This window comes from Ostrinia nubilalis, chromosome 1, assembly GCF_963855985.1.
Source record: "Ostrinia nubilalis chromosome 1, ilOstNubi1.1, whole genome shotgun sequence".
Lineage (NCBI taxonomy): Eukaryota > Metazoa > Arthropoda > Insecta > Lepidoptera > Crambidae > Ostrinia > Ostrinia nubilalis.
The window spans coordinates 2519131-2537500 of NC_087088.1; the positions used below are offsets into that span (position 1 = coordinate 2519131).

The following is an 18370-nucleotide window of genomic DNA, read 5'->3' on the forward strand; positions in this document are numbered from 1 at the left end:
GAGTTTATTTGTACTTTTTTCTTACTAATATTAATTGTACATGATCGCTTCGTTTATCTGTAAACAAACTTTTGAAAATAATGAATAGATTTCGAGTTTAGAGCACTTTATTTAAAAACAAATCCGAACTCAAATTTTTTTTTTCATATTTTTTAGGGATAGTCCATTAGTACAGCTACCTACCCTAGCAGTTTGATTCACCCATTCTGGGACACCTTGTATAGCCTGATGGAATATATTATTTACTGCAGATTCGATGATATTGACGTAATAAGCCTCCAGAAATCTTCAATCATCTTTTGATTAAGGCTTTCGAAAGAGGAATAATTGCGTATTCGAATATTAAAACCCGTAAAATACGTTTTTAATAAAATGAAATCCCAGCAAAAAGTGTACATAATGCTGGCAGTTTTAATCTTTCAGAGGTCAGAGATAAAATTGAATGATTTTTTACTAAAAGACAGACAAAAGAAGGCTGAACGTAATTTTGTTAATCCCTTGTTAAAATAAAGGCTTGGCCCCATGTCACACTCATTGCAGTGGGTAACACAGATGCGATGACAGAGCGGTTCTTTAGAATAGCTCGTTTTACGTTAAGATACGAGATAACGAAGTATTTAGAGTTCTTAATAGCCTTTTGAAAAAGCACAATTTGCAATCCTTTGCCTGGGACCAGAACACTGGCTTATAAGGGATGTGAATAAATATGTGTAAATAATTAATCCTTAAATTACACAAGATTGGTGGGATGGTAGGTATCTCATAAACTAAGTCAGTGTTTGTGTTTGTTTAATAATGAGCACGCAAGCATTTGTTTGATCCTGACTAACGAACTAAATGTTTGTCTACAATTACTACATATTATCCAATTACATTAATGTATCTGCTCAATTTGCGGTTTAATTACTAGGTTGGAATGGTAGGAAAATATTATTTTTTACCAAAAATATAGCCCCGCCGCGACAGTGAGACACTGCCGTGACCAGGATTCGAACCTGGGTTACTACGGCCACAACGTAGGGTCCTAACCACTAGACGATCACGGCTGCCGGGGCTGGTGACGAAGGTATCGTAATTGCTTGGGACATTTTATCACAAAACTGGACCACTTTCACCGCAATGTGGATTGCGTAGGCGTCGCTGAGGTTGTTAACATTTTTTGCGTACTTTTTAATTGGTGTGATAAAAATTATAAGACGTAAACTAATTAAACTAAGTAAATTAGCATTAGGTATCTGAGCCATCAACTCGGCTAGACAGCCAATTTATTATTAGCACCTATGAACTATTAGCGAGACCGCTGTAGTAGTTCATAGGTGCTAATAAAAATTGGCAATGACAAGTGGCAGACGAAAGATTCATAAAGAAGTGAAAGTAAACCTAAAGAACCATTATCAAGTCATTTGTCTCCACTACAGAGCAGTCACTCTCTAGTTTATCAGAGACAAATGGAGGATTTGGCCTCACTCGCTCTACACTATTCGTCCCTTAGTCGCTTTTAACGTGTCATCCAGAGTAAAGGTGGTCTTATTGTACTTTGTTGGAACCATACGGCACGGCACGATAACAATCAAAGAAAATCCTTAACGAAAAGTTCCTAGAGACATGGCTATCAGATAAGCAAATGAAGGCTGACTTGTTCACCATCTTCAGAGCTTAATTTTAATCAGTATCAGTTTATCAATCTAAAGATTTCTGTAAAAAGTGAAACTCAGAAAAAAGTGTCAAAGAAATTACTATAGTTCTAGCGCTTAACTCAGTCAGTGCTGAGTTATGGGAGCAGTACTGACACTAAGGGCCATATTTCACCGGGACACCATGGCGGTGCAACCAGTCACCGGCTACCAACAAAATGTAGGGCTATATTTCACCGGGACACCATGGCGGCGCAACCAGTCGCCGGCTACCAACAAAATGTAGGGCTATATTTCACCGGGACACCATGGCGGTGCAACCAGTCACCGGCTACCAACAAAATGTAGGGCTATATTTCACCGGGACACCATGGCGGCGCAACCAGTCGCCGGCTACCAACAAAATGTAGGGCTATATTTCACCGGGACACCATGGCGGCGCAACCAGTCGCCGGCTACCAACAAAATGTAGGGCTATATTTCACCGGGACACCATGGCGGCGCAACCAGTCGCCGGCTACCAACAAAATGTAGGGCTATATTTCACCGGGACACCATGGCGGTGCAACCAGTCACCGGCTACCAACAAAATGTAGGGCTATATTTCACCGGGACACCATGGCGGCGCAACCAGTCGCCGGCTACCAACAAAATGTAGGGCTATATTTCACCGGGACACCATGGCGGCGCAACCAGTCGCCGGCTACCAACAAAATGTAGGGCTATATTTCACCGGGACACCATGGCGGCGCAACCAGTCGCCGGCTACCAACAAAATGTAGGGCTATATTTCACCGGGACACCATGGCGGCGCAACCAGTCGCCGGCTACCAACAAAATGTAGGGCTATATTTCACCGGGACACCATGGCGGCGCAACCAGTCGCCGGCTACCAACAAAATGTAGGGCTATATTTCACCGGGACACCATGGCGGCGCAACCAGTCGCCGGCTACCAACAAAATGTAGGGCTATATTTCACCGGGACACCATGGCGGCGCAACCAGTCGCCGGCTACCAACAAAAGTAGGGCTATATTTCACCGGGACACCATGGCAGCGCAACCAGCCGCCGGCTACCAACAAAATGTAGGGCTATATTTCACCGGGACACCATGGCGGCGCAACCAGCCGCCGGCTACCAACAAAATGTAGGGCTATATTTCACCGGGACACCATGGCGGCGCAACCAGTCGCCGGCTACCAACAAAATGTAGGGCTATATTTCACCGGGACACCATGGCGGCGCAACCAGTCGCCGGCTACCAACAAAATGTAGGGCTATATTTCACCGGGACACCATGGCGGCGCAACCAGTCGCCGGTTGACGATCATATTTGATTAGTTAGATCTTTACGAAAAGAGATGTAATAAAAAGTGCAATTCATCAACAGTTAGGCGATAGTTTTTGCAACCTCCTGCGCAACCGTAACAAATCGGTTACGTTACTGCTTCAACTGTAGAATCAGCTGAAAGAATTCAACCAAACATTCACCAGCCCCGGTAGCCGTGATCGTCTAGTGGTTAGGACCCTACGTTGTGGCCGTAGTAACCCAGGTTCGAATCCTGGTCACGGCAGTGTCTCACTGTCGCGGCGGGGCTATCTTTTTTATATTAATTATGTTGTTGTTATAACAATTAATGTTTCCGAACATCTCAGTAAATACTATGACTTTGAATAATTATACTCAGTTTAAACTTTGAAACAGCTCCGCTTTTTTCTCCTAGAGTATAAAATATGTAAAATGAATTCCAATTGGGCAAACACTCAAGGTTTAAATTAGATTTTTATACAAAGCTCTTAGGACTTATAAAATGTTAAACAGTTTCTAAGTTAGACTGAAAACCTTTTCAGACAAGAATTCATTGGATAGCTTAATTATTAACTAGCTCGGTAATTGGTCATTTGATCGAAGATTTAAATCGGAGATTTGTTTTTATTCGTTAACATAGCTCTCTTGTCTCAGTTCTAAAGTTCGTTTTTGTTAAATTGGGAACTGTTTTTTAGTTTAACGAGTACCTACTTGTATTGTTTTAGGCTCTGTGTAGTCTGTTGGATTATCCCTTCCTATATTGGAACGAGGTTTGGAATTAAATATTAAATAGGCAGTCATAACACCTGGTTGTTCCCGCGATCTGGGATAAGCATCGTACGGGAACACGTTTTGAATAAATATAGGTAATTAAATGTGATCCACGTGCATTAAAAGGATTTTAACGATCTCGAGTACCTCCTAAAATCAAAGTTCGTTGACTTTGCTCCCTTTTTGCCTAATTAAAATAAAAAATAAAGCAATCAAAGATAAAGGATGAAACAAGTTTTACTCAAGTTGTCTGCGAGATTCGTTGAACTCTGGATTTGATATCTCTCTTTTAACTTGAAGTAATCTATCAAAAGTAAGTGCAAACCGATAGCACTTCAACAAAAAAAAAAAATATTAAGTGATATTAAATTAAGGCTCCATCATCATCATCATCATCATCATCATCATTTCAACAACAAGTCCACCGCTGAACATAGGCCTCCCCAAATGATTTCCAGATTGATCAGTTGGTAGCGGCCTGTATCCAGCGCCTTCCTACTTTTATGTGGTCGTTTGTCCACCTTGTGGCTGGACGTCACAGCTGTGCTTTCCACTCTATTAAGCTCTTTCTATTAAGGACCAGAATAAGGCCAATCCTAGATTAAAAAAATATATCTGAGAGATTTAATTATATTAATATTTAGTTGGCAACAGGCTTTTCACTCTTTTATTTTACATCACGCGTTGAGTATCAGTCGCAATCACCGTCCATTAAAATTTGAGCTTTGATCATCGCGAATACGGATTACTTTAGCGTATTCGGATATACACACCCTTCGAACATAGTCTGGTTATCGGAGGATTTGCTTTCAATTACCTGTGAAAATTGCGTTCTCGCCTCTCGTCAGGGTGTACTCGATACAACTATGTATAGGCTATATCCATGTCTGTCTCACTTACCAGCATCTAAATAGGAGTGAACAAGACGAATAGCTCAAAACATGTTTGATATTGAGTTGAATATTATGTTATAAAAATTTTAGAATGTTACGTGCGGAATGTTACGTACAATCAAGTATAGCAGTCCTGTAGAGTCACCAAAACATTAGATAGGTTTCAAATTCGTTCCTACAACTACATGGTGCTACAATTTACCTTGAATACCACCCAAACTACAAGAGTAAAGCTATCTACCTGCAGAATGTCTAACTAAAGTTGACTTGTAAGATAGCGCAGATTACATCAACTGCTGTACAGGGTACAAAAGCTGCCAAATGCACTATCATGTGTGCATGTGTCCCGTGCATGAATACCTACATAACATTATATTTTTGTCCTGAAAACGACTAACTTACATTAATAGTATTCAGTAAGTTATTCTTTAACGTATTAAGTACAAATAAAAAAATATATAGCCCCGCCGCGACAGTGAGACACTGCCGTGACCAGGATTCGAACCTGGGTTACTACGGCCACAACGTAGGGTCCTAACCACTAGACGATCACGGCTGTCGGGGCTGGTGTTTGAATGGTCGAAATCTTTCACCTTGTTCAAATGGTGGTACCTACATTCCAAGCACTTTCGTAACAGACTCGCAGTCGCAGCTGTTGCGCACGCGGTTGCAATAACTGCCGTTGAAGACGGTGGCGTACCTACCTATTCTATTATTTTTACGAAAACTCTTACAAAGAAAATACTGAAGCAGTTGTTTTCGTAGGATTTTCCCTTTGTAATTTTTATCTTTACTGTTTTACAGCTGTCCAGGTAGCCTAAATATCATCACATCTGTCCGAATGGGTTGTAATATGAAGTTTCGACGCCCGTGATTCTGTCCTTGATAAAAAAACAATTCACTAAACAAGAACAAAAAGGCACTTAATAGAATCGATTTTAATTTTGGACTGGATAAAGTTAAATCCAAAGTCACTCGTGCGACAAATTACTCGATCGTATTGATAAGATATCGAATTGATATCGAATAACCAACGAACCATGTATGAAAGTAGCGTTATTTATTAGTATGAATTCTTGGAAGGAATTTGCATTTAAGTAATAATTATGATTAAACATTCTTCGGGTCTGTCTTGAGAAGAGTAATCGATTAAACTCGATAAATGATTTGAGTATTCCTACTTATAAATATCTACTACGTGTTATATTTATTAATCTGTAGGGTATAAAACGTCTAGCTTTAGAGTATCCTTGAGTAATGCACAAATGCTTGTTTATTCAAGAAATATATTCATACAATGACTGCCAATCTAAATACTGGGGCACCTTAGCAATTGATATATTGTCGATTGTACCATACATTTACGACGCATTATATTTGAAAATTGGATATCATTTCTCAATCTCAGCTGAAATAGCCTCGCAAAATGAATTACCGAAAAAGCGAACAATAAAACCCGAATAGCGATACATTATTCAGCCTAACGATAGTGTTAAAGCCTAGGCTCTCATGTTGTTTTATTTATTTTTATCTCTGGAAATGGGACGGAAAAATAACCACACAAGCAACCACAAAAAGTAAGCCTGAAATCTGCCCCGTGTCTTCGTCTGAATATAGTAATGTAAAATGTAAAGTATCTACATACTTCAATTACTCCCGCTTGGGTTCTCTATAAATAATACAATCGACTAAGGGTGGAATCGACTAAACAAGAGTAAATATTAATCTCGGAATAAATCGTCAGTTTTTACATATGTTCCATATTGTAACTGTCAATGTACCAGTTATACCAGGAGTTACTCTCGGATAAAAGTTTGGTCGAATCGGGCCTAACTCGGAGACCAAACCATTATTCTAATTCAAGTCAGATTCACGCTTCGATGCTTCTCAGCATTTTTCGTTTACCCCCGCGAAACACAATAAATAGGGATTAACGTGCGAACGGTGACAAAGGAGTTAACTCACAAAGGAAATAAAATTTTCGCGTACAAAGCTATTTTCCGAGGAATAATAGAGTGTAAGAATTGGGATATCCCTCAAAGGAAAGCAGATGTTTATTAGAACAAGGTGTTGACGCGTTCAAAGATTTCTTTGTACTGCTCCTTTTTGTGTATCAAGATAGGCAGATTATGTATATTTAGAATAGCTACTTGTCCATTCATTTACTGGTATTGCCTTGTGTGATACTGGACTACAAGGCGGGGTCAAATATTACCGGGGTACAAAATTTAAAAAACCTCCAATATCTCATCATTATCATCATTTCAGCCACAGGACGCCCACTGCTGAACATACGCCTCCCCCAATGATTTCTTGCCCGCCCGGTTGGTAGCGGCCTGCATCCAGCGCTTTTCTGCTACCTTTATGAGGTCGTCGGTCAACCTTGTGGTGGTGGACGTCTCACGGTGCGTTTTCAATATCTAAATAGCTACTAAGATAATATCCTACTTATCTTCTAAATGCCCAGAATAGATAGGTACTTACCTCTGAAAACTAAAAACCAATAAGTAAGTAAGTAACTGTACAATTTCAAAGATGACAGAGTTGGTAAGGCAAGCTATATTTGGGACGTGTAAAAGTGTCCAAAAGGGCCTATGCATGTACTGAATAAACTATTTTATTTTATTTTAATTTTAAATCCACATCTTTCACTTCATCACCATCATCATAATAGCCACAGAACATAAGCCTACACCAATGAATTCCAAATTGGCCTGTTGGTAGCGACCTGCTTCCAGCTCTTTACCTGCTATCACTATGAGGTCGGTACACCTTGGAACACTTACTGAGAGACATATTTCAGTGTGAGCTGGTCCAGGTCTGGCTCCTTCTCTCCCTCAACCTGCTCGTACGCGACTCCAGCCAACTTTTTGACGTGGGAACCTGTATTAACATTCAAAATTTTACTACACCTAAGATTTTTAAAAACCTAAGACACAGGTCCGTCATCGCTTTACTAGCCGTCGCGTCGTCTATTTCTTCTGGCATCAACGCCATTTTTTTCCGGAAAATACATAAAATTGTATGAGGATGGCAAGTCCTGCCTACTAAAAACGGTGCCATTATTAAACGGCCATTTATTCGGAAACGCGGGACCTATACCTAGCTAGTGGTCAAAAGGGGACAGGTAGGATCCCTTCGTTCTCCAGCGCCTATTATAAAGGTCAGATCGAGACTCACACTGGCTGGAGCCGATGAAGGCGAGGGTATTGTAGACAGGGTTCTTGGCGGCCGCCACCTCCTTCTGCAGGCCACGGCCCAAGTCATCAAAGATGCCCGGCGCTGCGAGCGCGGCGCATGCGCTCAGCAGTAGGCAGTAACATAGCTGGAGGAAATACTTCATCTGAAAAAACAAATACCTAAAAGTAAGTCATAAGAGTAACTTTGCTCACGACTTTCAATATCTCAGCCATAGGACGTCCACTGCTGAACATAGGACTCCCCCCATTCTTTCCATGCTGCCCGGTTGGTAGCGGTTTAACCACCCACAAGGTGAACCCCGACGACGTCATAAACTTAGCAGGAGGCTGGACGCAGGCCGGTCACGACTTTGTGCGCGTGAAAATCGTTTGAATCTTTCCCGTTTTATTTTGTGTTTTTGTGAGGCAGTGGCGTAGCGTGCCTTAGACGGGTCCTGTATCAAAATTTGTTGAGGGCGCATCTAAAGAAAGTCATTAGATAAAGGGGCCCTTTTGATCCAAAAAATGTCTTTGCAAAATTAGAGTAATTCCATTCTAGGCAGTTGCCTACTACTCTAATACTCCGATAAAGTTCAGCCCTGGGGCCTCTGAAGCCCGGGGTCCCGTATCATTGATACGGCAGTAGCTACGCCCTTGAAGGACCCTTCGAGACCCACTTGTGCTTAGCTGGTTTTTTCCATTCCTCATTTTACGAGTAAAGTTATTGTTTATAAATCAAGCTTGGTATTATAAGTACGAGTATCTTACATTTCAGGGCTCGTCCCTGAACTCTGACTTGTCGTATCGAACGTCATTACCTCGATTTCCTACGAGTATTTTTATTTTACTGATAAGTTTTGATAACATAATAACTTTTTAAAAAAATAAAACCGACTTCAATTGCGTGAACACAAAAAAAAACTAAAAATTGAAAATATTGCGTATAAAAAAGTTCATCCCCAATTTTCCACCCTTGGGGGTGAAATATTTTCTTCAAATTCGCATGAAACCACCCTTTTGATAATACCTATTCAACAAAAAAATAATCGTTCAAATTGATTTACAATCGGCGGAGATATTGCGTATAAAAAAGTTTATCCCCAATTTTCCACCCTTGGGGGCTGTTTTTTCTATTATTAAATTTAAATGGGACCACCCTTGAGGTATTACCTATACGCCGAAAAAAGATTTGTTCAAATCGGTTCATAATTGGCGGAGTTATCGCGTAACAAACATAGAAAAAAAAAAAAAAAAAAAACATACGGGTCGAATTGAGAACTTCCTCCTTTTTTGAAGTCGGTTGAAAAGGATATTTTGTAAGTACTCTTACGTGTTCGGTATATGTTATTAGCATTGAAAAAAAGGTGTAATGGCCAGACAGAAAAAAGAAATAACTGGGAATTAAGAACGAGACGAGATATTGAAGTTCAGAATCAACAGAAAGTTAGCAAAACGCGAGAAATGTGAGAAATAAAGTACGAATGCTTAAGGAATGGAATATGATGGACTTATGTGAAACCCATTCCAATTCCGACACAAAGTTGAGCTTAACCATTTGGCTTAACTCCAAAGTTCGCCGCTAAGCCGGATGTTTTCAAAGCTCCCACTTTTATAGTATGTTTGTTTACGGGCTAATAGCAGAACACTATCGGTTTTCTATAAAACGCAGCAGCAACGGGTTTACGGTTTATTTTTATAACGACCCGTGGCTTTCCGCGTCGTTGTTTATTGTTGTAGGCGAGTGTGTTAATTACCTATTATCGCATATATTTCTACAAGCTGAGTCAATGTTTATATAAATTCGCTATTGTTTCTATAAGTAATGAGGGAAATTGGAACAAGAATTCTAAAAATTCACAATACAATTGATACCACGAATTTTACAGGTGCAGTAACTACATAGCTCTTCTAAAAGTGGACTATTTCCACCTCTAGTTCCCGCATTCCTACAATTTCTATGTAGCTAGGAACTACAGCTTGAATTCCAATGAAAATCCAACAAGTGAATGCAAGTTATTTTAAGGTATTTGAAAAATGTATTGAGCTACCTCATCAATGGTAATTTTAAACAGATTGTGACAACTATTCAATTTAGGTTGTTTTGATGCATAAGAAATGTACCCTATTTTCCGCAAACACGAAATGGGGCCTCAAGACAATTTTTATAAGATCGCCTTTTATGGAACCTAAAGGAGATTTATTCCTTAGAGTCCCATTAAATTACCGTCTCAACTTGATATGTGGAAATCATGCCAATATAACGGCTCATTGGATTCGATTCGCCAAATGCTTTTACCACCTACGTATGAAGTGTGGGCGGTTACGAGTTTCTTAATACCTAAAAATATTGAGAATAAAATATGAAAATATCTACCGTATTTGCAGAAAAGATCTCGAGTGGGAAAACAGTGAACACGGACCGGAAAAACTCATAAAACTCATTTAATATTTGCAAGTACGCTTTTAAAAAGCACTTTTACAATTAAAACGCAATGTAACCGAATCTGGATGCGGGCAGCGCATGGGTAATTGTAGTGACTGAGTTTGTTCCGGCGTTTCTTTTCAGCACTTGCCATATGCTTGTCTCGAAGCGCTGGTAGGGCCCAAAAGATAAGGAGACATGTAAAGTGCTACCTTTTTTATTTACTATATTTTTACGTTCATAAGTGCCACTTGGGGTCTAAATTGAATAAAATATTTTTGATTTTGATTTTGACTGTGGAAACCGTTGCAGAATGTCACCAAATAGTGAATCATCCACAGAAAGTAGGTGCATATGACACACACACTGCATTGCAGAGGGATATTGGATATACTTAAATTCTTCCATCATACGCTACGCCAAAATGTTTTTACTACTAAATGGAATTCGATTCAGTGAAGCTTTAGTTTCCCGGACGGAAGCGTTTTTAGATTTTCAGTGAAGCGAGTGGGCGATGCGCCTGATGAAAAGTGGCACGTGGCGACAGAAGCACGAGTAGATGGTAAAAGCATCTAAAGGTCAAAGCCTTTACTTTCTTAAGTGAATGCATCGGTAAATTAACCTGAATAAACCTGAATGCGACAGGTGTGTTCTAAATCATTGCTTGAAGTTAAATGTTCCTAACTTTTTAACTAATAATTTCATTGAGGTTTTGATCCCTATTAAGATCAACTATTTACTGTATTGCTTTAATTTTGAATAACATTATAGTGACCTCAACTGTGTCTGCTATAATTATAAATATTAGCATTATATTTTTAACTTTAGCAATTGTGTTATAAATTCAGTGAAAAAACATTTATTAAACACTACATTTGGCTAAAAAAGTTTGTTTTATAATATCCGCGCGCTCAAATAAAAACGCAACGTAAACAGAAAGCTTTTATAAAATATTTCCAATAACAATGCAAATATTTTCCATTTTATTCCCACAACTCGTGCTACAATCCTAAGTGCACTGTTAAACCGATTTCCGCTTCACAAAGCCTTTCAACCGCACTGGCTGCGTGACGTAAGATTGATACCAACAATCGCTCCCGATATTAAAGTTGGCATAAATCAAATATCAAATTCTGCCTTCAATAAATCACGGCACATTTACATAAACGTGTTTGCTTTTCATTGTAAGGAATATGACATTTACATTACAAACGATATCAGTTTAAAAGGATGAATGCCGTATGAATAAACGATTATTTGGCTAAATTATGTAGATACCTACTAAACGTTAAGGACGACGAGTAAACGCTCTTTACTTAAATATAAAAAAAAAACGATTTTGCAGTTCCATAACGAAAATAATTTCAACAAAATATTTTTCCAAGTAGGTACATGTATGATTCAGCATACTATGGTTCACGCAACAATATTAATTCCCTATACGGGTAAGTACTAACTTCTCTACATGCTGTTATCTATAATCTTGCGCTGGATACTTGCATTTCTATCAAACTTTTTGTGTAATTAAAGTCAAAAGTAGGTTACGTGCGTGGAATAGTAGCTCTACGAAGTGCATAACCCAGTTTGGTTTATTTGCAACTTACACTTTAACCTTGTTCCCCGAAGTCGTTATATGTGCTACAGTCAAAACTCATAATCGGTCAAAACCATTTTAGACTGCAAAAATCAGTCATAAGTGGTTTTGAGTGATGCCCTTGGTCAATATCACTTTTGACTGTTTTTTCCAGTCAAAGCTTAGTCAAAATCACTTTTGAGTGCAAAACATTTTATCTAACCGACCTAACAAATTAATAATCTACTTATCTTTTACCTGACGAATACCTAGCAACATGACTGTTGTTGTAAGTTAGATGTAATTATTTTGTATGCACAAATCACAAAATTTTTACACTTTAAGATGTTTTTTAACACATTTTTGATGATTTCCAAGTAATTTTCACTAATCATAACACTTTTTATGAATTTTGACTGATTGGTAAAATTTTAAATCGGGTGAAACCACTTTTGACAGATTTTTGCACTCAAAAGTGTTAGTCAACTAACGCCCTTGGTCACTGGGACATCAGTCAAAAGTAATATTGACCAAGGGCATCAGTCTAAATCACTTTTGACTGATTTTTGCAGTCAAAAGTGGTTTTGACAGATTATAAGTTTTGACTGTAACATGCAAGCGACTGTAAAACCGGTGACGATCTCCCGAATCTGAACTGTTCACTGTTTCATGCAACACTTGAGAATTTATGCCATGTCTTGGCTTTCATCGGTGCGAAGCGCTGACTGCGAAGTTTAAAGATCGTCCGAAGATGCTTCCGAAAAGAATACGTCCTTGGAATTTAAATAGTGTGGAAACTGAAGTGAGTACTTACCAATATTTTATAGGAATATTTCGCATATAAAATGAAATTACATTACATTGGAAAACTTGTTATTTATCGGTTATATTAAATACGTTTTAAACGAGTAAGAAATATGCCCGACTATCCTTAGGTATTTTTTCTCAATTTCCTAAAACTGTGAAAGTACGAGTTACTACTAAACATATTATAAAAGGACAAATACATTGCAAAGTGTCGTGGAAGAATATATTGAAAAGCCCAAACGGACACGAAATAAAGTGACCATCCCTAAACAAACCCAAAACTTGCTATAATATCAAAATCAGCCCGTTTATCATCGGCGAATTACACAAACACATTACGACCAAATGTGTCCACAAACACAAAGCTTATATTACAGCTTACTAAAGACAGGACAGACGATATCTCAAATGCTTTGTTTACGTTCGCAGCTTCAGTTACGGACGTTTTTCAGTGCGCGAACGGACGTGGTGGGAACCGCACGCCGCCCGCCCTACGCCGCTCCGTGATACGGACGTAACTCTAAACTAAACAAATAAACATCGTGCAAGTGGTACAGTTTGTGTTTCATGAATGTGTGCAACGTTGATGCGTTTGTTTTTTAATGAATGATACTTCTTTGGATTTGGAATCTGTGTTTTGGTAACGAGCTCGATGTCCGTTTTGAATGCTTTTGGTAAGTGGTAATTTGTTTAAGTACAATTTTAATGATAGTTAAAAGTTTGGCTTATTTTGATGAGCATTTAATTAATTATGTGTATTTATAAACTAATCTCCATAGTGATCCAGGGGTATCTAATCCTCGAGTGCTGAATTCGTGGAATTATATGATTTTGATATCCAAATGATAACGGTCTACGATTTGATGATTTATCAAAGCTCATAATTAATCAAAAACATTATATGAATAAACGAAATCAAAGTGAATTATTAATACCAATTGGTCCCATTCTGTTAGCTTTTATCAAGCTACTATTCAAATCGAAAAAAAATCAAATGACAGAACTTATTAATAATTCTTAATTAAGTTCTGAAGGAAACTTTTTACCTGGAATATTTTTTAACAAACGTTCTCTACTTTAAGTAAGTAAATGAATTTGTAGCTTTGCGCTATGCAACCAACACTACCCATCCATCTCCATTCACCTTTTTTGTATTTTGAAACAAAATACAACGTGAAGTAGTGTTTTCCTAACCCTCATTGCCATCCCAAACCTTTTCCAAATAAGTCAATAAGGATAAGGCTTAAAAAATCACTACCGAAAATATTATTGGAAACTCTGACATATTGCAATCATGAGTAGACAATTTTTCGGCTAATATTGAATGAGAATTGCTATTTGATGTTATGACTAAGGAAATAAGTCTTTGTTTAAAATAGCCTAGCTAGTAAATGATAAACATTTCTGAAGCGGACCAAACACATCGGTAACAATGACATAAATATTACGAGTAGATTAATTATCATGTCATTCCTTCATTCGGTAATGATACAATTTATATCACATCATTATTAACCTACATTCTTTAATTCCAACCACCAATACAAAAGTGTCTGGTCCTCTTGGATCTGTTGATAAATATTATGTCAGTATATGAGACTATACTCTTACATCTTTGTCGCAAAATAACATCTAATAACACCCCATAAGATGCCGTAGTATTTGTTAGATGTACTACCATTAATTTCTGTTTGGGATAAAAACCTTTGACCTCATTACCCAACACGAATCGGAGCGGGGTCGACACTAAAATTAATTAACATCGAGAGCTAATGACGACACCCGTGGATACGTAATGCGTATTAAGTCATCCGTTGTCCTGATTGGGTAATAAATCCTGGACCGCAGGGAACGCGCGTTTCTCAATTAACAACTCCGGAGGGTAGGTCGGTAACTCTTTCCTGTGTAGTAAGAGAGTGAGGCTCTTTAGACAGGGAGTTTTATGGTTATTTCTCGGTGGGACACACATTGTTTAATCAATCTATGTATTTATTTCCATCACTGTTACTACCTATAATCCCGTTAATGCCTCGTGGTAAGCTAAATATGCTTGTGTTACGAGTGGGTTCACCACATATACCACAATAGTCGAGCGGCGGCGGGGATCGAACCCGCGTTCCTCGGATCGCGAGTCGGCCTGACACCTTCACCATTCGGCTATCGTTGCTTAAAAAATTAGGTTCTCCTTCTGTATTTTCGATTGAGACACTTTAAATACGCTACACAAATATAAAATCAATTTAATAGGTAAGCTTTCCTGTTTTACGCAGAATGAATAACTCAAAGATTTTGGGTCATTACCTGTTTTCAGGAAAATTATTTTCGTGGAAGGGCACAGAATTCAGGAATAAAGAAGTTAGAGTCAAAGCTTTGCATTGTTTATCATTACGCCATTCCTTTAATGGAATCAAATAATAATGAATTTTGAGCACAATAAATTATTAAAATGCCGTATTCATTAAAGAATGGTGTTCATAGGAATTCATTTGTTTAGCGAATCTTCGCATAGGAATGGTGACAGATATACTAAAATATTATTGACTAGCGGCTCCCGGCGAAGATCCCGTTTTACCCTCTTAGGGGTGGAGTTTCGTAAAATCCTTTCTTAGCGGATGCCTACGTCATTACATCTACCTGCCTGCTAAATTTCAGCCCGATCCGTCCAGCGAGTGGTTTGGACTGTGCGTTGATAGATCACTATGTCAGTCAGTCAGTCAGTCAGTCAGTCACCTTTGAGTTTTTAAATATTTAGATAGATTTGCAGGGGCTCTAGTTTTTGTGAATAATAGGGTTCAAAAATTTGAATCATTGTTTCATACACTACATATATTGCCAGACCCATAATGGAAAGTTAACCACACGAACGACACGCGTGGCTGTATCCAACCGCATACCCCACAGCCTTGTTAACATCCCAATTGTCACTTTCACGAAAAGAGCGTGTATTTATCTGAATCTCAGCTCGTCGGTCACGTACCGAGCAGCAACAAATATGGGCCCTTACGGGACGCAATTTGGGATACTTGTGTTCACATATGGGACGCCTCATTTGGGTGTGGTGTGCTTGGTGTTGCGATACGTGACGAAAAAGGGGAAACGCTGATTTAGTATAAAGGGTGTGCGAAAACAGAACGTGTTTTCTTTTACGTAATTGAATGGTGTAACAAGGGTCTTCGTGGAAAGCAATAATGGCGTAGACATTAATCATGGACGTTTCTACTGAATGCTATATTTGGCCGCAAAACATGTCCGAATATTCTTGGCAACGCGACAGTCAAAGTCAAAGTTGAGGCAAAGTCAAAGTTGCCAACCCAACGCAATTCAGGTATTCGATTTAAACTTGCTAGTTTCTTGGTCACTGTCAGTATTTCCAAGAGCAGTAGAAGATAGAAGGCATGTACACATACATATACATGAAAGTAATATTTACGAACTTGCAAACTAAGCTAATTTCATACCTAACTTGTGAAGGTTGCGTGTAGAGTCATAGGCAAAGGCTTGTATTTTAAACTGTCCTTACACGTGCCGTTTTAAAAGGAGAATAAAATAAAAAGAGTGACGGCCCCAGGCGTTGATAATTGGCCACCGCTGCTCCCAACGGGTCGGGATTTATCGCCCAATCAGGAAGAGACGGGCGACTTAATACATTATGTATAAACAGCCATGATGGCCAGCCTTTTCAAGATTTCCTCGAATTAGAGAAAATGCGTCTCCATCATATAAGGGTCGAGAAGTTCAATTATTACCAAATTGATTGAAGAGGGTTTGTAATGGCTTCTGAGAAGCGAAAATCTTTGCCAATGATTAAGAACGGCTATAGGTAATTCTAACCTTATTTTCAATCCATCATCTTATTAACAAACAAAATTGTACGGGGGCAACGGTAAATATTTTTTAATATGATCATTGTTTCAATTATAAGGAGGCATGATGATAAAAATCGATCACTGCATTGCCATCTAAAGAAGACTTGCATACCTAATGCGTTTGCCTGCAAACCTCTTACAAACTGAACGCTGTTTTCTGAAAGTGGTTTTACTTATTCACTACAAACCCTGATTTGATTTTTTCTCCGCTGTTGGTAAGTTGCCGACTAAACAATATATTTTTTTTTTTAAAATTCAAAGAACGTGCATTCGCGTGAACATTTCGAATTGCATGAAATGTAGTAGCAACTTATAACAAATTACATTTCCATTCTGTGCAGCTCGTGCAGTTCCATTTCGAGCAAAATTTAATAACTCACGTCCATACGAGTACTTCTTATTTTTGGTGTTGTGTTACAATTTTCGACAGTTGAGTCGCAAAGCAAGCAAGTAAGCGTTTTGAGCGATCTATTTTAATATTTATGTAAATGATGTTCTTAAGTGACTATCGCCCGTATTCACAAACATTACTATGCGGTCTCATAGTGCGCGTGGACGCACAGGGTGACACACGAACCAATCACAGAGTTCTATTCAACGCTGTGCGTTCGATTTGGTTTCACTTAAGCACGCATCGTTTGTGAATACGGGTGTATGTCTTTTTTGAGCATTTTTTTCTTTAACTATATCCATAACCTCTTTGTATCTGGGTAATTTCTTCGCCCTACTTATCTTGCAAAGCCAAGGCCGATCTAAACGAGCAGGCAACTATCCTATGCATGGTAATGACTCAATTCAGCTTAATTACTATGCATTTAGCGCATTAATGCGAAGTTTATGGCTCTATTGTAATGCGTTTTCAGCTATAAAACGGGTTCTGGAATGGATTGTTTGGTACAATCGGCTTATAGATAAGCATCTAGATCATTGGTTCCCAAAGTGGGGGGGCGCCCCCCAGGGGGGCTTAAAGACCTTTAAAGGGGGCGCAGGCCATCTGTAAGAAACCTGCGACCGCTGAGAGAATGCATTCCAGACTGCTCGATACGACTAATAAATAATCTTGACTGGAGGAGAGGGGCGCGGAATTTTTTGTATGGTCGAAAGGGGGCGCGTTTCAAATAAGTTTAGGAACCAATGATCTAGAATTCTAGATAGACTAAGTAGAATAGCGTTTGTAAGTCGGCAGCATTATAACTAACAATAAGTACTAAGACATAAGTTGTAGTAGAGTGATGTCCTCTAGCACAAAATGACAAATGTCTGTCTAGGACAGTCCTGTCCTTACAAGTAGGTCTACATAAATATGTATAAGGTAAGAGGTACCGTAATAGACACATCCACATCACAAATGTGGCATCAATTCGGTCTTTTTTTACAAATCTTTTTTATGAAAGCATATGGGGTGAAGCGTCAATCCGGACGCTTCAGCGGAAAATATTGAAAGAAAAACTCTTTCAGTGTGTCAATGCTGAGAGCGTTGATAAATGGCATGTTGTTAGTCAATAAGTATTAAACCAATGAGAGTGAGTTTTAAAAGATAACCATACACTTGTATTTGAGATTTCTTATAAGAGTTACAAATTTTTCTTTATTTCAAGAATTCACTTAAAATGTAGATGTAGAATGCATAATTTCTGAATTGAAACCTCTCACAAAACATTTGAAAAGTTTTATTAGTACTCCGTCGACATCAATCGTTCGGGTTAGTTGGCAACGGAAAACTTTCCGGGAAGTTGCTTCAGCATTGCAAACAACTGCATTTGATGGATTTCAAATGCACTATTTTCATCTTTTTGCGTCAGTAATTGCTTTATAGGGAAATTTTCTTTGCGAGGATTCTCTTTCTCACAATTTTCTGAGGTAAATAAAAATATACCGCCTTTTATTATAATGTTACCTATTTGCGACAGTGCA

General features: G+C 38.6%; 1 protein-coding gene and 3 non-coding genes across 4 annotated transcripts in view; 2 read left to right on the forward strand and 2 right to left on the reverse strand.

The window, feature by feature from the left end:
- Window positions 1-974: 974 nt before the first annotated feature.
- On the reverse strand, window positions 975-1046 carry Trnah-gug (transfer RNA histidin (anticodon GUG)). Its single transcript has one exon. It is a non-coding gene; the product is annotated as a tRNA-His (tRNA).
- A 2092-nt stretch (window positions 1047-3138) lies between these two features.
- Window positions 3139-3210, forward strand: Trnah-gug (transfer RNA histidin (anticodon GUG)). Its single transcript has one exon. It is a non-coding gene; the product is annotated as a tRNA-His (tRNA).
- Window positions 3211-5093: 1883 nt separating this feature from the next.
- Trnah-gug (transfer RNA histidin (anticodon GUG)) lies at window positions 5094-5165 on the reverse strand. Its single transcript has one exon. It is a non-coding gene; the product is annotated as a tRNA-His (tRNA).
- Window positions 5166-13065: 7900 nt separating this feature from the next.
- LOC135079998 (galanin receptor type 3) overlaps window positions 13066-18370 on the forward strand; it is a 76824-nt gene continuing 71519 nt past the window's right edge. The window contains exon 1 of the mRNA XM_063974697.1: window positions 13066-13264. The gene's annotated coding sequence lies outside the window, so the exon portion shown is untranslated. The remainder of the gene's footprint in view (window positions 13265-18370) is intronic.